Consider the following 20,439-nt stretch of genomic DNA (forward strand, 5'->3'; position numbering starts at 1 on the left):
TTGGTGCTGACATGGACGAGGCAAGTGTGCGAGTGCTCCCTGGTGTGCAGGGGCCACAGGCCAGGCTTCGCACCCAGGCTCGCCCTTCCTGTCGCCAGCGGGCACCAGGGGGTTTGGGAACTGGAGCCTGGTGGACCCTGACACGGGGGACACGGAACCAGCAGTTGTCCCGATGCCCGTTGCATAGAGGCGGGGCCCAGAGTCGCCCCTTGTGTCCTGGCGGGGTCCCTAGGTGCGAGACATCAGCTCCTCACTGTGCAGGCAAGCAGAACGAGACTGGGTGGTCCCGTGGTGCCCAGCAAGCAGAACGAGACTGGGTGGTCCCGTGGGGCCCAGCAAGCAGAACGAGACTGGGTGGTCCCCTGATGCCCAGCAAGCAGAACGAGACTGGGTGGTCCCCTGGTGCCCAGCAAGCAGAACGAGACTGGGTGGTCCCCTGGTGCCCAGCAAGCAGAACGAGACTGGGTGGTCCCGTGGTGCCCAGCAAGCAGAACGAGACTGGGTGGTCCCCTGGTGCCCAGCAAGCAGAACGAGACTGGGTGGTCCCCTGGTGCCCAGCAAGCAGAACGAGACTGGGTGGTCCCCTGGTGCCCAGGTGCCATCAGGGCCATGGTGCAAGCCCAGGCAGCAGTGCCTCTGGCCCGGTCCTTGTCACAGGCCTCCTGGCTTCTGCAGGGCACTGGCTATACCCAGTAGTGACCCAGGGCTGGACGGCCTGGAGACCAGCTGGCCAGCATTCGTGCCCTCGTGGCCTGGCTCTCCCAGTGGCCCTGCTGTCTTCTGTGAGCGACAGGACCAGGAGACTTGTGGTCTCTTATTCTCTTTTGTCATCTTTTTTCTTCTCTCTGCCAGGGTGACAGTTCCCGAGAGAGTGCCCGTGGGGAAGTCGCCGGGGCCTCACCCATGCCAAGGAAGTCACTCACCCCGCTCATCCGCGAGAGCCTGGCTGTGTCCCATGCGCCACGCACGGTCACCTAGCATCGGCCACTGCACGAGGTTGCTGTCCACGTGGTATCCCCAGGCTGGGAAGGCACAGGAGTCCACTCTGAGTCCAAGGTGAGCCTGGCTCTCGGCACCACGTGGGTGTCCCCAGCCCCCAAAGCCGCAGCCCTCCTGGGAGGCCTGTCCGCCTGCTGTGGATGGAGCGTGGAGCGACGCTTGCCTCAGGCCCCACGTGTTCCCAGAGGGGCCTGAGGTCCCCTGGTGACTGCAGAAAGAGTCCCCTGAGACTGGGACTGTAGCCCAGGGGTGTCCAGCCCGACCTCAGTTTCCCCATGGACGATGCGGCTCCCCGCAACACGGCTTAGACTGCTGGGGAGGGGAGAGGCCTCCCATGCTCTGGCCCCCTCCGCCCCCCGGCTCTCCCAGGCCCCTCGATCCTCATCTCAGGTTCAGGCCGGTGGTGACATTTTCTTTCCCCTCTGGTCGCAGGCTCCCCTTACTGGCACGGGTGTTTTCAGCAGGCTCGGAAGAAAGCCAGGCCTTACCCCTGCGCGGGGACCTTACCCCTGCGCGGGGGCCAGACCCTGGCCCGACGGATGTGGCTGCTCTGTGCAGCAGCTGCTGAGCCTGGCCAGGTCCCTCAGCTGTCCCTGGGTGCTGCTGGGCTCAGGCCCCGTTTGCTGAGGGACCCTCACGTGGGGTTTTCTGGGGAACCCTGGGCCAGAGTGCAGGCTTCTTAAAGGGCCGCTGGACTGAGCCTGTGTCCCCGGGGTCCCCCTGCTGTGCCCCTGCAATCCAGACGCCCGCACCCTCCATCCATGCCCTGCCCTTGCACTGTGCACCCTGGCCCCCTGCTGTGCAGGCTCCCTATCCATACAGCTCTAGTCGGCCTCCTTGGGGGCCCTCAGCCCCACGTTTACTCAGCTGGGGGTGATCCCCTGGCCTGGAGAGGCCGTGCTGGGTGGCTGGGGGCGCCCCTGCCCCCTCCATGGCCGCCCCCCACCCGGGGCCTCTTCCTGCCAGAGGTTTCCATGTTTGTAAAGTGCTCTTCCTTGCCCCGAGCACGCACTCCCAGAAACCCCGGCAACCCTCCTCTCCCTGCGGTGGGTACGAGGGCCACCCCACCCTCCCAGCCTTCCCCTAGCCCAGGGCCTTGCCTTGTCCCCAAACTCCGGTGTCCTCACACCTGGGGTGCCTCCGCTGGGCAGTCACCATTGCTCACAAGAGCCTGCTGGGCTTGGCTCTGGGGCACAGAACATAACAGCAGCTCTCCAAGGCCGCGTCCCGGCCGTGGCCTGCAGGAAGCCCCGTGCCCACGGCTGGCCCCAGCACAGGGGCAAGGCCTGGCTGGACGTGAGGCACAGCTGGCCTTCTAGCTCTGGGCCGCAGGGTGGCTTCTGGATGGGCAGTGATCCTTCAGACGTGAAGATGACCAGAGGGCCACTTCTGGGTCGCTGTTGGCCAGTGCCAGGGGGCGAAGTCTGTTATCATCCCAGTTCCATGTCCGCCGGAGCATGAGGCCGGCTGCTCTCAGCCTGAGCGCATGGCTCTGCTGGGCCAAACCCGTAGCCTTGTGCGCTCCTGTAACCCAGCACGTGGCCCCAGGAGTCCTGAAGGCAGGGTCATCAGTGTCCCGTCCCCTCTTGCACACTGAGTGATGCGTTACCATGTCCTGGCAGTGCTGCCCTGCACCTCTGTCTTCCTTCACAGCTGCTCCCTGGCCTCATCTGGGGCCCTCGCTTGCCGTCCTGCCCTCCACCCGCACCCCGAGTTTCCTGCTGCTGCCTGGGTGCCCCGCCCTGCTTGTCTCGCCCCTGCCTCACTGAAAGTCTTACAGTTGCAGAGTTCACACCTCCTGTCAGCACCGTCACTCAGGAACCCCCCCACGCGTGGCTCCCTGTGTCAGCTGCCCAGCTGTGGGCGTGCAGAGGGCAGGAGTCATCCCATGTCCAGTGTGCTGTTTCCACAGTGCCTTTCAGTGTTTGCTTGTTCCCCGGGGCCCCGCGTTCAGACCCATGCTTGCAGGGGTTTGGCTTTGTGACTGGCCCCTTTTGTCTTGCAAGGTCCCCGGAGCCCACTGCGCGTTGGTGGCATGAGCCTCGGCAGACAAGCGTGAGGCCTACGGTGTCACTTTGCTGGGTGAGCTGCCCGTTTCCTGGCTACACTCTGCAGCACTTGCATGCCTGTGATGGGTGCCTAGCTTGGTCTTGATGCTGTAAAGACGAGTGATCCAAGACAGGTGGAGGATATGTGAGGGCCTTGGACAGGGGCTGGCGCGGGAGCCATTCCCACCTGGGCATATCCAGGTGCTGCTTCTCTGGACGGAGGGCGGTGTTGGCCAGAGAAGTCCCTCAGCTCTGGCGCCTCCTCGGTGGGGACAGGCTGGCTTTGCAGCGCAGCACATAGTGGCGTCCTTTCTGGGGCCCAGGGTGACCCTCCCACCACGTGTAGTCACATCAGATCCACACAGTGCACTGCACTCTGTTGACTGGTTACTGTCACGGAGAATGCGAGAAGCAGGAGCCACGTGAGTTCTTCCCATAAAAGACCCTGAGCTAATAACCAAAATCCATTGCACATCAACATTTTTAAAAAGATTATTTCTTTTAAAAAAATGAATTAATGTTTGTTGCAATCCTTGTGAAATATTGAAAAGAACAAGCGGGAGAATCAAAATTTCCCTGGTTCCACCACTCAGAGATAACCACTGCCAACATTTTGGTGACCAGCCTCTGGTCTTCTGTTTACATCTGTGAACTGCGTGTGTGTGTGTGTGCGCTCATGTAAGTATTTCTAACTGGGCTCTTTGTCATCCTGACTTTTTTCCCAACTAACTATATACCCTGGACATTGCCCATGCTATCAAGTGGTTCCCTCTGTTGTCCTTTTTACTGGTCACACGGTATTCTGGCGAGTGTCTCCCTCCATTCGGGTGACTGGTTTGGTTACACGGTATTCTGGCGAGTGTCTCCCTCCATTCGGGTGACTGGTTTGGTTACACGGTATTCTGGCGAGTGTCTCCCTCCACTCGGGTGACTGGTTTGGTTACACGGTATTCTGGTGAGTGTCTCCCTCCACTCGGGGGACTGGTTTGTTTCTGTAGATGATTTAAAAGCTGCGTGGTGTGAGCTGGGCTGAGCATCTCCACTTAATCATCTTCACGTACGTCCTTGGTCCGTTTGCTGCAGTTTGCTCACATGAAAAAGTGAAAGCGTTTGTTGCCAAATTTCCCTTTGCCAACCTTTATTTCAGCCTGTGTGCTCAGGACTAGCGTGCAGAGTGCCAGCTCTTCAGGGTGTTTATCACGGTTTTTCACCTTTGCTGGTTTGTGAAAATGTGGTATTTGTTTTGCTCTTGTCATCTGCACTTCTTTTACGACCTATGAAAGAACATTTTGCCTGCATATCTTTTGGGGTTGTTGGAATCTAGATTGTCAGTTTCGGTGCCTTGGGTCTTTATTTTCCTCAAAGTCACAAGCACACATCATTTGAAGAGTCAGGTAGTTCGCCCTGGTTGTTGTAGAGGCGTTAGCTCCCCTCCTTCCCCCAGCTCCACTCTACAGCTGCCCCTGCTACAGTGCATCCTCCGCCAGCTTCAGGAGGCCAGTCTTTAGAGGTCTCGCATCTGAAAAGGAAAAGTAGGTGCAGCCTGTGCTAGCATGGATAGTTTGGTTGGGTATAGAATTCAAGTCAGAAGCTGTTGCGTGTTCTCCTGTGCTCAGAGTTTGAAAGCATAGATCCTTGTGTGTTTCTTCACATGGCATCCATGGGAAGTCTTGCACGTTTGTGGTTCCTCATCCTTTGTACGTGGTCTTTTTTTTTCTACTTTTTTGGAACTTGTGGGATTTACTCATTGTCTTCCAGTGTTTGTATCTTGATGTGATCCACGTGTATCCATTTTTGCCAGGCCCTTTTGATTTGCACATTTCACGTTCTTCAGTTGTAGAAATCTTTCTTGAATGATTGCGTGTATCGTTTCCTCACATCTGTTTCTTTTCCTGGCACTTTGGTTGTTCATATGTTGGACTTGCTTTACTTGTTTTCCAATATTCCCATATTTTCCCTCTGATTTTTAAGGATTTTATTGATTTATTTATTTGAAAGGCAGAGTGACGATAAGAGAGGGAGAAACAGTGAGAGACACTGCTGTTTGACTCCTCAAATAGCTGCAGGAGCCAGGACCTCCGTATGGGTCTCCCACATGGGTGTCAGGGGCCCAAGTTCCTGGGCCACCAGTTGCTGCCTTCTCGGGCGCCTTAGCAGGGAGCTGGATGTGAAACAGAGTAGCTGAGACTCAAAGCTGCACTCCATCTGAGGTGCTGGCAAACAGCACAGTAACCTTCTGAACACCACGATGCCAGTCCCTCCCTCTGACTTTTTTAACTTTTAATTTCTTTGTTCTCTTTGTGAGATTTTCCTGTCCTTTAATTTTTAATGTTTTTATTTTTGCTTTCATATCTCTAATTTTTCTATTATTCCCTAAATGTTATCCTGTAACATGTTGTTTCATGCATACAATTGCTTCATTGATATCCCTGATAACATTAATGATAGATTTTCTTCTGAAATTTTCTTCTCCCTCTAGAGCTAAGATTTCCTTGTCCTCCGGGTATGTGTGTCACTCATGTATGAGCTGCATCCCTCAACACTGTTGACGTGTTCAGACACTCAGGCATGGCTCACACAGTCACATCAGCGAGCTCTCAGGAGAAGCTGTGGGCTTCTCTGTAGAGTGAGCTGTGGTTTCTCCACAGGGAGGCCAGGGTGTTCTCATTTTCAAGCCCTTTCCTTGCATGTCAGAGGCTCTGCAGAAGGCTCCTCACTGTCGCATCTGGAGAGAGTGTTTTAGCTGCCACTTCTGGCGAGGTCTGTGGAGGAGCTTTGGGTTTCCCAGTCGGTAGAATTCTAGCTTCTTCCTCTGGTTCAGAGCACTTGCCCCCAGCTGCGCCCACCGTCTCTGCTCCAGACATGTCTGCTTTAGCTAGCTTCAGGGGTGGGAAGGGCTCTGCACCGTGCAGGAGGATTTGCAGGTTTGCCCTATTCTGTCATCTGGTTCATCCCCGGAAGGTCCAGCGGTTCCTGCTGGTTCCTGACCCCTGAGTGCACTGGGCTCCAGTTCAGCTCCCCTCACTGCTGCCTGCAGCTGCCATTTTCCTGGGTCCTAATCAGTGATGTCCTCTCCTCTTGTCCCTGTCCCCTGTGCTTGTATTCAGGGAGAAATCTCCTTACCATCATTTAGCACAATTTCAGTGCCCAACATTGAATGAAAAGTCATCACTGTATTTTTCCCCATTAGTGTATTCATCTGTTTCTAGTTTGTTGGACATTTTAAGCAAGAATAATAATTCTTTTTCTATTCTACGTTACCAATACCCCAACCTCATTATTTAATTGCCATTACATTTTGTTCAATGTATTTTTTTAAAAATATGTATTGGTTTATTTGAAAAGTAGACACACACACACACACAAGATCTCCCATCCACTAGTTCACTCTCCAAAATGCCTTCAACAGCTGGGGCTGGACCGGGCCAAAGTCAGGAGCTGGAAACAACCTAGGTCTCCACCTGTGGGTGGCAGGGACCCAGGTATTGGAGCCCAGATCCCCCACCTGCTGCCTCCTGGGTGTGCATCGGCAGGAAGCTGGCACCGGAGCAGGACTCAAACTCAGGCACTCAGTGTGGGATGCTGGCATCTTCATCACTATGCCAAACAGCTATCCCCAAAGGAGCTTTAAAATTTTATTTAAAAAATTGTTACACTCTAAAAATCTATCACGAATTTCTCCTTAAGTAAAAAAAAAGTTTCTTAATTTTTTTCTTATCATTTATTCATTTGCATTTTCCTTTTGGCTTAGAAAGACCTTTCCCAAACTAAGCTCATTTTTAAAACTCACTTTTATTTTTTTTCATCTTTCTTGTTTAAGTCTTTAAGCCATCTATTTAATTATTGTGAGAAACAAGTATTTCTCCCATTTCCACACTCACCACATGACAGATGCTTTTCTAGTTTGACTCTTGTTCAACTTCCTGTTATCCCATTAGTTGTCTATTTTTAGGTGAAATCCTGCTTTGCTTTATGTATTACATTGCTAGAGCGTGTTACCATTCAATCACAATAGTTTCCCTTCCTTCTTGGTTAGTTTCATTTGTTTACTCTTTCAGATGAACTTTAGTGATGTCATAAAGTTAAAAACATTTCTTGCAGATATTTTCTGTAGGGCCTATTGTAAAATTGTAAAGAACTTTAAGAATTCATATTTTTGATACACTGTGCATAATATTTACATATTATATATACATGTGATTTCTCAAATTTGACAAGTTTGCAATTTGTCATTAAGTTTATTTGAAGGAATTAAATACTACTTGTTATGAATTCGATCCATTTTCCCTGTGTTTCCTAACTGGTAATTACTAATATGTAGGTAATTGTTTACATATTTATTGTTGTTGTTGATCTCATTGAATTCTTTTATTCTATGAATTCTTAGCTGAGTGGTTTGGAATTTCTAGGTAAAGCAGTCATTCCTATGAAATTCCTATATAATAGGAATTTTGTTTCTTTTACTTTTAGCTCGTCAGTTCCTCTTTCTTGTCTTATAGCATTGGCCAGATATTCTAAGACTTTAAATTGTTGATACAAGAAATCTTTTTTGTTACCAACTCATTGTTAAGTGTGGAGCAAACTGTTCTTGCAGTCTAGATTTCTTATAATGCTAAAGAAGTATTTACTCCTAGTCAGTCATACATGACTTTAAAATTGGGAATGGTTTTAGAATTTTATGAAATCATCTCTTTGCTATCTATATTGATATGTTGCTGCTTTCTCTGTCAATCTGTCAATCCAATGAGTTAAAATAATGTTTCATAACTTTGGAACATTTTTTGAATAAATTCTAACTGATCATGGTATACTGTTCTTTTGATGTACTGTAAGATTGCTTTGCTAGTATTTCATTTGGAAGTTCTTCAATCTGGTTGCTGTTGGCTTTGTTCCGTTGGCTTTGTGAAATAAATCAGGGGTATTCATCTTTTCTGTGTTCTGTACCATGCACGCATCACTGGAATGATCCATGCTGTGAAAGCCTGAAAGAACTTACCTGTGTGACTCCTGTGCTGTGTCTTTGAGTTATTCCTATTTCTTCTGTATGTTTTGGATTCTTTAGAATGTTTGCTTCTTTTTCTACTATAGCTCTTTACTTAAATGTGTAGGCTCTGGAATCAGACAAATTGGGTTCAAATTCTTTCTGTCACTTCCCATGCGACGTTGAGGAAATGATGTGCCCTCCCTATTCAAAGTCTGCTAATTGGTGAAATGGTTAACATGAGGACCCCTGAGAAGATTACGAGATCAAGTGCCTTGCACTGCCTTGCTTGTAGTGGGTGGGTGCTCACTAGTTAACTTTTAACCATTATTAATCTCAGAAAATAGATTTCCAAGATTTAACATGTCATTCATAGAATTTCTTTATAATAGAATTTTAATCTGTCTCTATTATGTCATTAATTTTGCATATACATATTTTAATCTCTTTTTTATTAGTTGGGCTAGAGATGGTGTCTCAGTTACCTGAATAATTTAGCAATTCAATGTTTTGTATGTGGGTTAAATTCAGTAACATCTGCCTCTGTCATTCTTTAGGCTTTTCCAAAGCTTGTGTTATGGACTGATCCACATATCCCTTATTGTTTTGTGACATAAATTTGCCTCTGGTTGCAATTTGGCTGCATTTCACGAGTTGTAATATGTAGCCTTCTCAATTTATCAGATATTTATAACTGTTTTTCACTTCTTGTTCTTCAAAGAAATGATTAACTGAATTAAATGGACCAAAGTAGAGCTCACTTTTATGTTAATTTCTAATCTGAATTGTCTGTTTACATTTTTATTCAATTATTTAATAGTGGCTAGAGAATGTGGGCATATAAACTCTATTTTGGGGAATTTATTGACGTCTTTTTGTTTCGTAATACAATCAACTTTGTAAATGATCATGGATCTTTAAGGTCTGTTATTTGCTGGGTATAGATTTTGATGTAAAGACATTTAGTTCTACCAGTGAATCAGTTGATTCTTTTGGATTTTCATAGTAAGTATTTATGTAATCTATAAGTATCTGTGATTTCAATCTCAGCCTAATGGTTTATGGGATTTTTGCTTGTTTCATGCATTGGTCAGAGCTTTCTGGACAGCACAACCTGAGGCTAATGCAGGCAGCGTCTTCCTTCTTTCTCACTTTCTGTTTCGGGGTGCTGCCTCTAGGTCAACGTGTGTTGCTCACTGCTTCTTGCCTGCCTGCCTTAGTGCTGGGAGGGTCTGGACACTGGGGTCTGTTTTTCACTCTGCCTCGGAGGCTCGTTCGTTCTGGCTGCTGTAGGACAGCCACGGACTGCGAGGTGGGGCGTCGGCCTGCTCCACGACTTGGCTGCAGAAGCACAGCTGCTTTCTTGTCGCTTGTGATTCTGAGGCAGCCGGTTGTTTCTGGAGGCCCGCCGTGAAGGCAGAGTCGTGCTGGGAAGCTGACTGGCCGCCTGCCTGTCCCAGAGCATTCTGCTCCTCAGGAGCTCACTGGTCTGTACCTCTCTGAGGCAGCGTCTCACTTTCCACGATGTTCTGTAGTGGTCTTCTTCCCAAACACGCGGTTGACTGCCTTAAATTCAATTACTGAAACTGAAGATTGGCCACTTTGGGTCTGCCTAAGAATTCCCATGTTTGTTTTAATTTCCCAAGTATATATGAGATCTATGCTCTTACCACAGGTATCAACAATTTTAGTTTTCCATTTTCCACTTATTTATAAAACAATAAGCGAAATGTAATTGAGTACTGGTTTTCATATGCAGCCAAAGCCAAATATTACTCAGAAGCCCAGTAAACAGAAAGATCAAACTCAGAGCTGCCTTGTTCAGGGTGGGCAAGACCTGAACTGTGGGTGCTGGATGCCCTCCTGACACTGACACCTGGGACCCCCAGGGCTCCTCAGGATACCCTTGGAAAGCCTCTGCAGTGTAACGTTTAAATAACTGCACAAGCAGATGGAACAAGCTGCTGTCTCTGCAAAGCTGGGGATGCACTGGTAGCAAGCTGCTCCCTGGCATTCAGCTGCTGTAGAAATTCCATGGTTTCTGAGATGCTGATGAGCGGCTGCACGGGCTGTCTGAGAGTTCAGAGCAGGAAAACGGAGGCCTCCCTACTTATCTGTGCCATCCCTTGATTGGATATTTTTTGAGTTGATTTACTGAAAATGTGTTTCAAATAGACAACAGAAAGTTTGGATTTGAGGCTTTTGACCCAAATCGAAGACCTTTTTTAAAGGGTATATAACTCATTGGCATTTTTTTTCTTGATTGTCATGTTTGTGCTTAAAAATGAAATGTACTTAATGCTTATTTTACTTTTTTCGTTTTCAATAACTTTTGTTATATCAGACAGGCAATGCTTTTGTTTTAGTTTGGTAATTCAGAAAGCATACACACAGATTCCAAATCTGTTGGTCCTTATATTCTAGCTTTTTAAAAATCATGCTTGTGTCCATTTTTCCTTGATAAGGTGAAGTAGTATTCTCGATTCTGTCCAGTACACAATGATTAAATTTAGTGTTTGTTTCTTTGCACCATCTCAAATGGCAAGGAACCAGTGAGTTTTCTTAATGCCGCCTCTACTTGCCTGCCCACCCCACCCCATCCCACGTGCCGTGCCAGGGGGGCCCTGAATGGCCTCCTTCTGAGGTCTGGCTCCTGGATTTCAGGACCCCCAGTCCTTCTCTTTGTGCTCACTTGCCAACGTGTGGGTTGAATGTCCGGCTTTCCATCGTCTGGACCCCCAGCTCCTGCACCGGCAGCCTTGCGTCTACACTGGGCATCTGCTACATGTGCACCCTGGGCCAGGTGACTGAGAAAACACACAGGTGCCTGCATGGGAGGAGGAGGAGGAGCTGAGAAGTCGACGCACGCGTGGAGGAGCGAGTTCTTGCAGGACGGGGTGCATGGATGACAGCTGCATCCAGCTTCCTCCAGAACAACGGACGGATGGGGGAGTGGAGCCCTGCCTGGGGCCTGGGATGTGCGAAGGGCCTCGAGATGCCAGCCACGTGAGGTCAGAAGGAGCGCTCAGGCCTCCTGTGGGGGTCTGCGTGTGGGAGGCTGCGTGGGGAGGTGGGCTTGTTCACCTCTGTAGACATGCAGTAGGCCCGGGGATCCCATGCCACGTCAGTCTCTGCCATTTGGAAATGCCTGTTCCTCTTTCCTTGCTCATCTGTGGCGTGCATGTCCTGGGCTTGGGCTCCATTTCTCCTGCTCTCAAGCAAGATTCCTTAGCCGCTGTCCGCCTCCTGCCGGGCCCTCTCCGTTAGCTCTTACCATGGTTTAGTCCTTTTAAGCTTAAACACCTCAAGAACCACCTGCACTGCCCCCTCCCAGCAGCCGCTTGGTGGCCTCGCCTTTATTTCCTTCCGACCCTCCTCTCCCCCGCAGAGAGCTTTTGTAATACCCGGGACTTGCATCGCTCAGCCAGCCCCTCAGCTGCACCTGGAGGGCTCGCCAGCATCTCTGACTCCGCACTCACAACTAAGCTCCTGCCCCTCCCCATGAACACTTGTGCTTCATCCGGTGTCCCCCAGGCCAGCTTCTGTGCCAGACGCCTGCAAGGATAGCTGACATCTCCTGTTGCTCATCCGTGTTCACCTGCACATGGCACACTAGCAAGTCTCTTGGGCTCTTCTCCTTAAATGCCCTCAGGCATGTCCTCCTCCCTCCGACTCCATGACCCCAACCTGCCCAAGGTGTCATTCGCTCTCTTTGGGCCCTGTTTTCCTTTTCCGAGTCTCCCAGGGACATTTTTTTTTTATGTAAGCCAGAGAAATAATAAACATGTGAAGCTCACTGAGTCTTTCCCAGCTCCCAGTGGTTTCTCCTTGGCCTGAGGATGAAGCCTGAAGTCATCAACCTTTGTTAAAGGACCACATGTGACCTGGCCCCTGTCTCACAGCACGGGCTCCTTTCTGGCCAGATTTGGGCTCCCCGCACTCCATTCACATGGATACTTTTTTGGTTGTCATAGTCCATCCAGATCATGCTTTGCCCTGGCCATTGGGTCCAGACCCCATCCTGTCTATGCTTCATCCAATCCACGTTCCAGCTTGTGTGTCCTCTGTCCTGCCCGCACCTTACCTGCTCCATCAGGTCTCTGTGCTGTCCATATTCTGCCTGGCCCATGCTCTGTCAGGTCTGTTCCCTGTCCGTCCGTGCCCAATTCAGCCCATTCTTTACCTGGCCTGTCTCCATCTGGGCTGTTCTCTCTCCTTTCTGTGCCTCATCTGGTCTCTACTCCATCTAGTTCTGCCTCTGGCCTGCTTTTTCACTCTTGTTCCTTGTCTCCTTAGCTTAGTCTTCCCATTCTTCATCTTCTCCTCTCAAACCTTTGAGATCTGCAGCTGATCTGGGAGGCCCTCTTATTTAATGCCGTTTGCGCCTTCAAAACGTGCTGGGCTTTTCAAATTTTGAAACTGATGCTTTGAGATAATTATTTGTATGTAGGTTTCACTTGCTAAATGAGAAGCTATGCAGTAAGGCATAGACAGTCTTCATTGTCATGAACTCCAGAACCTAGTGCTATTTAATAAACATCTGTTTCTACAACTGAGCACATGGGAAATATGATTGGGTGGAGGACTTTCACACAGGTCAAGGGGTGCACAAGTCTGAGTCAGCTGGGTGGTACCAGAGTGCAGGGAAAAGCTGCCCTTTGGCTGGCTTGAGAGAGCTACAAGCAGAGATGCGCTCTGGGCTGGAAAAGCAGTATGGACAGAGGTATGTGAACAGTGAATGCAGTATGGAGGGTAACCTGTTAGCTGGATTGTCTGCTGCATGCAGGAAACAGGAGAGGATGACGGGAATGAAAGCAGAAGCCTTGAATGCCATTCTGAGGAGTGTGGAGCTCAACACCTGGACTGCCAGCAGGGGAATGACGTACTACACTGGGCTTCAGGACTTTGGAGGACAGCCACACTCTCCTGCCATGCTGCCCGGGAGCCCATCTTTGCCCCTTCCTTGGAGACTCACCAATCTCATGGCTTTGTATCCCATTCATGTGGGGTGGTGATACTGACAGCTGGGCTATGAGGGGGAATGGAGAGCCTCGAGGCAGGCCTCCTGAAGATGCCGGAAATACTGGCCAGGAACTGGAGGTGCCCACTTCCCACTCAGCTTTGTGGTTGGAGTCCACAAGGTTGGTGTGGTGTGTTGGGTGAGCTCGGGCAGGTCATTATCTGGAGGTTGCGGGGCTTTGCACATGGTGAACTCTTGCCTGACAGTGTCCTGTTCTGCCCTGCAGAGCAAACCACTGCCCTTGCCTTTGATTAAGAGATAGCTGACCTGCAGAACGGCCACAGCCTGGCCAATGCTGCACACTTCGCCTCTTCTCAATCTTTCTGAGTCGGCCTCGTCTTCCTACTTCTGGGGAGAAGCACTCCCTCCCCGTCAGCCCTACTGCCTCCCATGTGGGGAGAATCATTTCTCTTTACCAGATGCCTGCTTCCCACATCCGGACTCAGAAAGCTTTCTGGGGACAAGGCCCTGGTTCTGGGCGTCAGCGCCATCCCATGGTTCCTGAAGAGATGGTAGACTATGGAACGTAGGCGTTATGATTTCTGACCTATGTAACATGGTCCACTAACTCTCAGTATCCAATCCATCCTCGGAGGGCACCCTGGAGGTGTTGCAAGCGTCCGGGAAGAGAATGCTGGGTTTAGCTTCAGCACTGCTGTGTGATCTTTCCTGTGGCCCATGGTTGATGTTGGGCTTGTGCACTGAATACGCCCTCTGGGGAGTGTTCTGGAGGTGATGCCACTTCAGCCTCAGCCTTGGTATGTGAAGAGATCGTTGGCCGTGTGGCACACGCGTGAGCAAAGATTGTGAGACACAGCCCACCACTTCCCAGTAGCCGGGTCAGCTTCGGAGGGCTTCGTGGAGCCAGTGCTATCTTCAGGGGACCCACCTGTGCGGCCTCCCTCCTGCTCTGTGGCATTGAAGAGATGCTTCCTCCCTGTGTCTGTACTCATGTCCACCTCTTAACAACACTAAGTTCAGGCTCAGAGCACTGTCCAGAAGCAGTGCCAAGTTTGGTGATGAGACAGTGCCTCTGACCTCAGGGAGGCGGTTGACCAAAATGACACTTGGCTTTGTTCTTGAAGAAGCAGTGGTGGTTACGGCTCAGAATCCCATCCAGCCTAAGAGGACCTCCTGGAAGTGCCGCCCCTGCCCCATCTGGAGGTAGCTACGGCCGCTGGCCTTTCCTTGTGGCTTAATTTTTTAGGCCAGGACTATGGCTCACAAAGGGTGCCCTGCTAATATTTGCCCGGCCTGCCAAATGTGACCAGACAAGCCTTTCTGGCTGGGCGTGGGCCATTCTGCACTTGCCCTGCTGCCCACTCCCCCAGCCAGGTCTGCTGGCCACGTGCCGTGCCCCGTCTTCCACCGTGCCCACCTTCCCCCTCCTTCAGACCCAGCACGGTGCGTGATAATGTAGCTGGCACTCAATCAGTACCTCTGGAACCATGAGATCCATAGCATCGTCCACTTCTGCTCAGTGAGACTTTCAGCCAGAAGGGCTTCCTGGAGGAGTTGCCGGTTCTGGGGATGAGTGTCAGCGCTGACCCTGACCATGAAGAAGAGACTCCTAGCCCATGTGTGCTTGCCGCATGATGCATGTGTTGTGCCCGACCTGCCTTCTGATTCCACCCAGCTCAGAGCCTCGGAGGGCTTCCTGGAAGCGTGCTCACCTTTGTCCTCGGCGCCCTTGTGTGGTACTTGGAGAGATAGTAGACCGTATAGCGTACGCTTTATCTGTGACGTATGTAACACGGTCCACTAACCCTCAGTATCAAATCCATCCCCGAGGCTCCTGGAAACGCCGCCGTCTTCGGGGAGGCGCCCTCGGACCCGCCGTTGGGGCGCTCCATGCCCCTCGAAGAGATGGTTTTCCTTTTTGGCATGTTTTCCTTTCTGCATGATGCGAAATGACCTAATCTCGCTCTTCTTGTATCAAGTTCTGCCTTGGGAAACCTCAGCATCTCTGGGGAGGAGACCTTGCTTCCTTCTGGGATCAGTGCTGTGCCGCAATCTGGTTGACCACGCGACTCTTGTTCAGTAGAAACCATGGCCTGCTGCTTCCCAGCTCCAAGTGCAGCCGTGCGGACAGGAGCCTGTGTCCCAGTGTCGCTGCCACGGTGCGGTACTTGAAGGAATGGTTTACCGTCCCACATACATTTTGAGTATGTATGTGGGACGGTAAACCGCTTCTTGGTATCCAGCCCAGCCATCCGAAGCGTCCTGGAGAGAGCCTGCCATTGGAGAAGAGGCCCGTGTCTTCGCCACCTGCACCCACCAGCCGTGTGGCCCCGCAGGAGATAAGCAGCCGCGCACCCTCTGTTAACGCTGTCCACGCCGTCTTCTCCTCAGTGCCGAGCGCCGCCTCCGAGGGCTCCCTACGGACACTGATGGCCTCCAGGAAGGCAGCTCGCTCCCAGATGTGGCTCCCGTGGCCGTGGAGACTGTGGCCAGGGCTGAGAACGCTCGTGACTGAGGGATGGCACGCAGGCTGCCCGTGCAGGGGCAGAGCTGGGCACACACGGCGATGCCACACCAGGTACTTGAGGACACCCTGTCTCGGCTTTGCCACAACAGCGCGTGTCCAGTCTATTTTCTTTCCGTACCAAGTCTAGCCAGCTCAGGGGCCTTGCCCGAAGCCCAGCCTCGGCACCGACCCTCCGTGAAGATGCAGAAGGCCCGTGTATGCGGACGGACAAGGCACAGCTCCTCGGCCCTTGAAGGTCTTCCCCACTGCCAGTCCCGCTTCGGAGAACTCACCGGGGGCGCTGAGCTCATGGTACCTGAGGAGGGTCCTGCCACACTGCATGCATTTCACTAACAGCATACGTGACATGGTCTGTGTCCTTGCGCTGTCGTATTCGGCCTTGAAGGTCTCCAGGAAGGTCACCACCCCCTCAGGAGCCGAGGCACAGCCTCTGGGTGCTTAGGAAGTTCACCCTGCTTCCTGTGTTTTACTCACAATGCATGTTCCTCATTCTGGCTCTCCGTGAGGGCGACTGCCACTCGGGGCTTCCCACAGGTAGTGCCAGGTGTGCGGCCTGGCCCCAGTTCTAGTGTCGTGCCCCTGGGGTCCCTCTGTGATGCGCCCACAGCAGACATTGCAAGGTGGCCTCTGCTCAGTGCCCCATTGGCCTCGGAGGGTTTCCTGGAGGCAGTGCTGGTAAAAGCAGAGAGACATGGATTCTGACCATAGTCCTCTCCACGGTACCTGAAAAGATGGTTGACCACAGAACTTGTGCTGGGTCATATGTAATACGGTCCATGTCTTCTCAGTATCAGAGTTGGTCTCAGAGGTCTTGCCAGAGGCAGGGCCAGCTGTGCAGGAGACACACTGGCTGGTTTCAGCCCCATTGACCATACTGGGAGAAGTGGCAAACGATACAGCGTGCGCGTGGTTAGGATGTCCACAACATGGTCCACCGAGTCTCAGCCTCAGGGCCCCCTGGCAGCCATGCCAGGTGGAGAGCGGGGCCCGTGGGGTGGGCACGGTCAGGTGCAGGTTGCCACGTGGCCAGCTGCAGACCATGCACTCTGTTGGCCCTTTGGTCCGCCGATCCACACTGAGTGCCCTGTCCAGCCGTGTGGGGCATCCTGGAAGCGGTGGGCACCGTGGGTTTGTGGTCATCAGCACTGGTCTGTGACGCACGTTGAGAGAACTTCCTGGAACAGGACGGCAAGCGCAGGTCAGTGTTGCGCCCTGGTATCTGAAGATGCGGTTGACCATGGTGTGTACGCTTTATCTGTGACGTAGGACACATGGTCTACTTCTTCTCAATATCACATCTCGCCTTGGAAGACGTCGGGAGGTGGTGTCCGCTTTGAGGGAGAGCCACAGTCCTGGTGCTAACACTGCTGCTGCTTGGTACTTGGAGAGAGGTGGTCCGTGGCGCGTTCGCTTTATTTATGGCGCACATTACACGGTCGACCTCTTTGCAGTATCTAATCCCGCCTTGCAAGCTTTCCCGGAGCTAACATCAACATGGGGGGGCGGGGGAGGGCTCCCAGGCCTGTGCCCGGCGCACCCAGTGGGCTTGGTGATGTGCTTGTCTCAGCAGACCGCTCTGGCTTGACAGCTTCAAGGGCTGGGATAATGTGAGGACGAGGAGAGTGGCATCAGCATGTGCCTGGATACCTGAGATGGTTGACCAGAGAGCACACGCTTTATTTGTGCCGTTTGTGACCTGGTCCACTAACCCTCAGTATCTAATCCTCCCTCCCGCCCCCCACAACACACACCCTTGGAGGACTTCCTGGAAGAGGTGTCGACTTCTGGGGGAAAGACAGTAAAGCGGGGCTGGCTGCACTCTGCCAAACCCAGAAAAGAGCGCTCCTGTGAGCAGTCTGCTATCTACGTGCCAGATATGGCCGAGCTGGACTTGTTTTCTGTGCAGGATCTTGGGAGAGCATCCTAGACACAGGGCCACCCAAAGTCTGGAGGAGGGGTGAGCTGTCTACACCGCCCCCACGTACTCGAGCGACCGACTGTGTGCACTGTGCTGATGGCCCAGGTCACCCGTGGGCGTTGCTTGGTAGAGTCGGCCTCAGTGCAGGCCATCTGAGGTTCTCTGGCAGCAGGAGCTCGCCCTGGCCTCAGTCACGGCACACCAGCTCCCGTGACCACCCACTGGCCGCGATGCCAGCTCCAAGAATGTGCCCCGGGGGTCTGCTCCAACAGGGCACTGCGTGGATGGTTGACTGACAGCATGCATCCCACTAATGGCTTCCTCCTGCAAACTGGCTAAGGCCCGGCGGTGCTGTTCCCTGTTCAACAGGACCTCCAGAGCCAAGTGTCACATTTGGGGACAGCTCGGTGGTGGTCTGAGCAGTGGTAACTGGTGGTACGTGAAGAGAGGTTTTCTGGGTTTCTGTTTCTTGGATGAGGATGAAACACACCTGGTTAGCCTCTTTTCCAGTATCAGATCCCATCTCTCAGGCCTCTGGCCCAGACCTTGGCTCCAGGGGCGCGTGTTGCTATCAGTGCCTGCCCAGCACACAGAAATCGATGGGTGGTACCCAGCCTGTGACTGACAGCTTGCACTCACGCTATCTGTTCTGCTAACCCTCACTGTCCAACGCCTGCTTAACATCTCCCAGGACTGAGTATCACGTCTGGGCAGGATCAGAGGTGTCTGAGCAGTGGTACTCGGTGGTACCTGAAGAGAGGTTTTCTGGGTTTCTGTTTCTTGGATGAGGATGAAACACACCTGGCTCACCTCTCTTTCAGTATCAGATCCCATCTCTCAGGCCTCTGGCCCAGACCCGAGCTCAGGGGCAGGGTGCCGTGCGCCTAGGGAACAGACGCGAGTGTGGCTGACCACACAGCCACATGTGGAGCAGGGGATTTCTGACTCCTGCCGCCGGGCCACTAACCACCAGTGTCTTATCCATTCTTAGGCCTCCTCACCACAGCCCTGCCGGGGAGCGCCGCTGTGACCACGATGGCTCTACACCCCAGAACGCACAGGTGGGCTCCCTGCGGCTGTGTTCCTCTGGCTTCTTGGGAGTCGCACGTGCCAGCCCGGTTCCGTGCCAGTGGCGTGCTTAGGAGCAATGCTGATCTTCGCAGCTCTGGCAGTGGGCTCAGGGGTGGCCTAACACGTGGAGGTGAGCCCCTGCTCCCTGCCCTGGACAGACGAGGGTGGCCTAACAGGTGCAGGTGAGCCCCTGCTGCCCGCCCTGGACAGACAAGGGCGGTGGCCTGGACACTGCTCCTCGGCCTCCACTTGCCGCTTCCCTCTGAACCACAGATCTGTCTTGAGCCCTCCTGATGCTCACGCTGGGGCACTGACTGCTTGTGGGAGGCCTCCTCTGAGGCCTGCTGGGCCGTTAGGAGCCTGGCGAGGCTGTGGGGGGAGGGAGCTCTGTGCTGCTAGGCGGAGCTTCTCCTGTGAAGTTTCAGGGTCAGGTCCCCAAGCATTTCCCACTCACCTCCGGAAGCTACCCAGAGCCTCTGCACAGCTGAGACTGGGACATCTGGTCTACCCAGCCTCGGAGACCCGGGCAAACTTCCTGGAGGTGGCCTTAGCATCACTGGTAGAGACTCTAAGACATTTTTGTCTGTGTGGTTTGGCTTCTTGTTTGTCTTCTGAGCAGTGCTAATGTCCGATACTTGACGGGGAGGCTGTCTGTGCTGTCTTCTCTTTATTTTTGATGAAACATACAGGGGAACGCGCGTTAGTCCCCAGTCCCACCCCCGAGGCTCTTCCTGGCTCTGGGGCAGCCTTCAGGGGAGGGAGGTGGCTGGTTCGGCCCTGGGTAGGCACTGGAAAGGCGACTGGCTGTGTGACACGGGTTATGGGGGAGCCCTTGAGACGCAGTCCTGCGTGGAGGGCTCCTTGGCAGGACGCCAAGTCTGCAGAGGGCCCAGGTTTCTGCTGTGCGGGGAGACTGGCCGGGGGTGCCATCCCATGGGGCTCACAGTGGGCAGTGCCCCTGCAGCGCGAGGTCCTGGGGGCAGCTTTGTAGACACACCACAAGTGCCACCGAAGGGACAGCAGTGCCAGCCGCTCTCCAGGATCGCTGAGGGGATGGCAGACCCACGGCGTGCACTTCATTTACGCCGTCGGTCAGCACCCCGGCTCCCTGTGGGATGACGTCCCGCTGCACGGGGGAAACTCTGAAGGCGTGGGAGGACAGGGGCCAGGGCGAATCTGTAGGCCCCTCCTTCTAACCTTTCTGATCAGTGCATCTTTTCCAGGCTCAGATCCTGCCCGGGAGGGCTGCTGGCTTGACCACTGACAGTGCCAGGGAGGCGGCCGCGGTGTGAGTCCACGCAAGGGAAAGGCCCACCAGACAGGCCCACGCGGGGGTGCTGGCCGGGACCTGCACCGTGCGTCCGTCCTGGGGAGGGCTGGTGGGGCTGGGGTGGTAGCAGAACTCATGCTGGGGGCGGCTGTGGTCTTTGAAGAGGGGCTGCCTGCTGAATTCTTGTACAGTGACGCCGACTGGCTGTCTCTTTGCAGTAGTGAATGCCACCTGGAGGGCTGCCTGGATGGGAGCCCAGGGTCCACGTGGGGCAGTGGTGTCGGCAGCACTGGTGAGTACCGGCTTGGGGGTCCAGCAGCTGCACCCTGGGCAATACCCACTCAGCCAGCCCCGCCCTGGGTGGACCTCACGTCCACGCTCACAGCCGGGGCAGAGCGGCCTTGCTGCCATCTCCTCTCTGGGTCCGTGGCCCAGCCACGCCCACGAGGGCCGGGACCCACCGGGTGCCCCCCTGAGTCAGACCCAGCCCAGGGGTCCTCCTGCACCTGCTGCCGGCTGCAGGGGAGGGCGGGGCGGGGGGAAGCTACTCTGTCGGGCGTGCATGTGGACAGTCAGGTGGCCAGGCCCGCTCTGGGGGCGAGGCTGGGGGTGCGCACCGGTGGCCCTCCTGGGCAGAGAACCTG

General features: G+C 53.3%; 1 long non-coding RNA gene and 7 other non-coding genes across 33 annotated transcripts in view; all 8 read left to right on the forward strand.

Moving 5' to 3' along the window:
- The window catches only part of LOC103346390 (uncharacterized), a 115,481-nt gene that overhangs the window by 92,521 nt on the left and 2,521 nt on the right, over window positions 1-20,439 (forward strand). For 14 of the 26 annotated variants that reach the window (XR_011384959.1, XR_011384967.1, XR_011384969.1 and 11 more), the window contains one exon: window positions 853-20,087. This is a non-coding gene — a long non-coding RNA (uncharacterized lncRNA). Of the gene's footprint in view, window positions 1-234; window positions 20,088-20,439 lie in introns of those variants that run through there. The other 12 variants (XR_011384955.1, XR_011384954.1, XR_011384952.1 and 9 more) reach the window with 4 other exon arrangements.
- MIR379 (microRNA mir-379) lies at window positions 13,559-13,617 on the forward strand. The gene has a single exon (NR_162629.1). It is a non-coding gene; the product is annotated as a microRNA mir-379 (primary transcript).
- Window positions 14,759-14,814, forward strand: MIR411 (microRNA mir-411). Its single transcript, NR_162636.1, has one exon. It is a non-coding gene; the product is annotated as a microRNA mir-411 (primary transcript).
- Window positions 15,187-15,240, forward strand: MIR299 (microRNA mir-299). The gene has a single exon (NR_162597.1). It is a non-coding gene; the product is annotated as a microRNA mir-299 (primary transcript).
- On the forward strand, window positions 16,765-16,820 carry MIR1197 (microRNA mir-1197). Its single transcript, NR_162710.1, has one exon. It is a non-coding gene; the product is annotated as a microRNA mir-1197 (primary transcript).
- MIR323A (microRNA mir-323a) lies at window positions 16,926-16,981 on the forward strand. Its single transcript, NR_162600.1, has one exon. It is a non-coding gene; the product is annotated as a microRNA mir-323a (primary transcript).
- MIR758 (microRNA mir-758) lies at window positions 17,189-17,248 on the forward strand. Its single transcript, NR_162701.1, has one exon. It is a non-coding gene; the product is annotated as a microRNA mir-758 (primary transcript).
- On the forward strand, window positions 17,900-17,959 carry MIR329 (microRNA mir-329). The gene has a single exon (NR_162605.1). It is a non-coding gene; the product is annotated as a microRNA mir-329 (primary transcript).

The sequence above is a fragment of the Oryctolagus cuniculus genome, chromosome 20, assembly GCF_964237555.1.
Source record: "Oryctolagus cuniculus chromosome 20, mOryCun1.1, whole genome shotgun sequence".
NCBI classification, from domain to species: Eukaryota; Metazoa; Chordata; class Mammalia; order Lagomorpha; family Leporidae; genus Oryctolagus; species Oryctolagus cuniculus.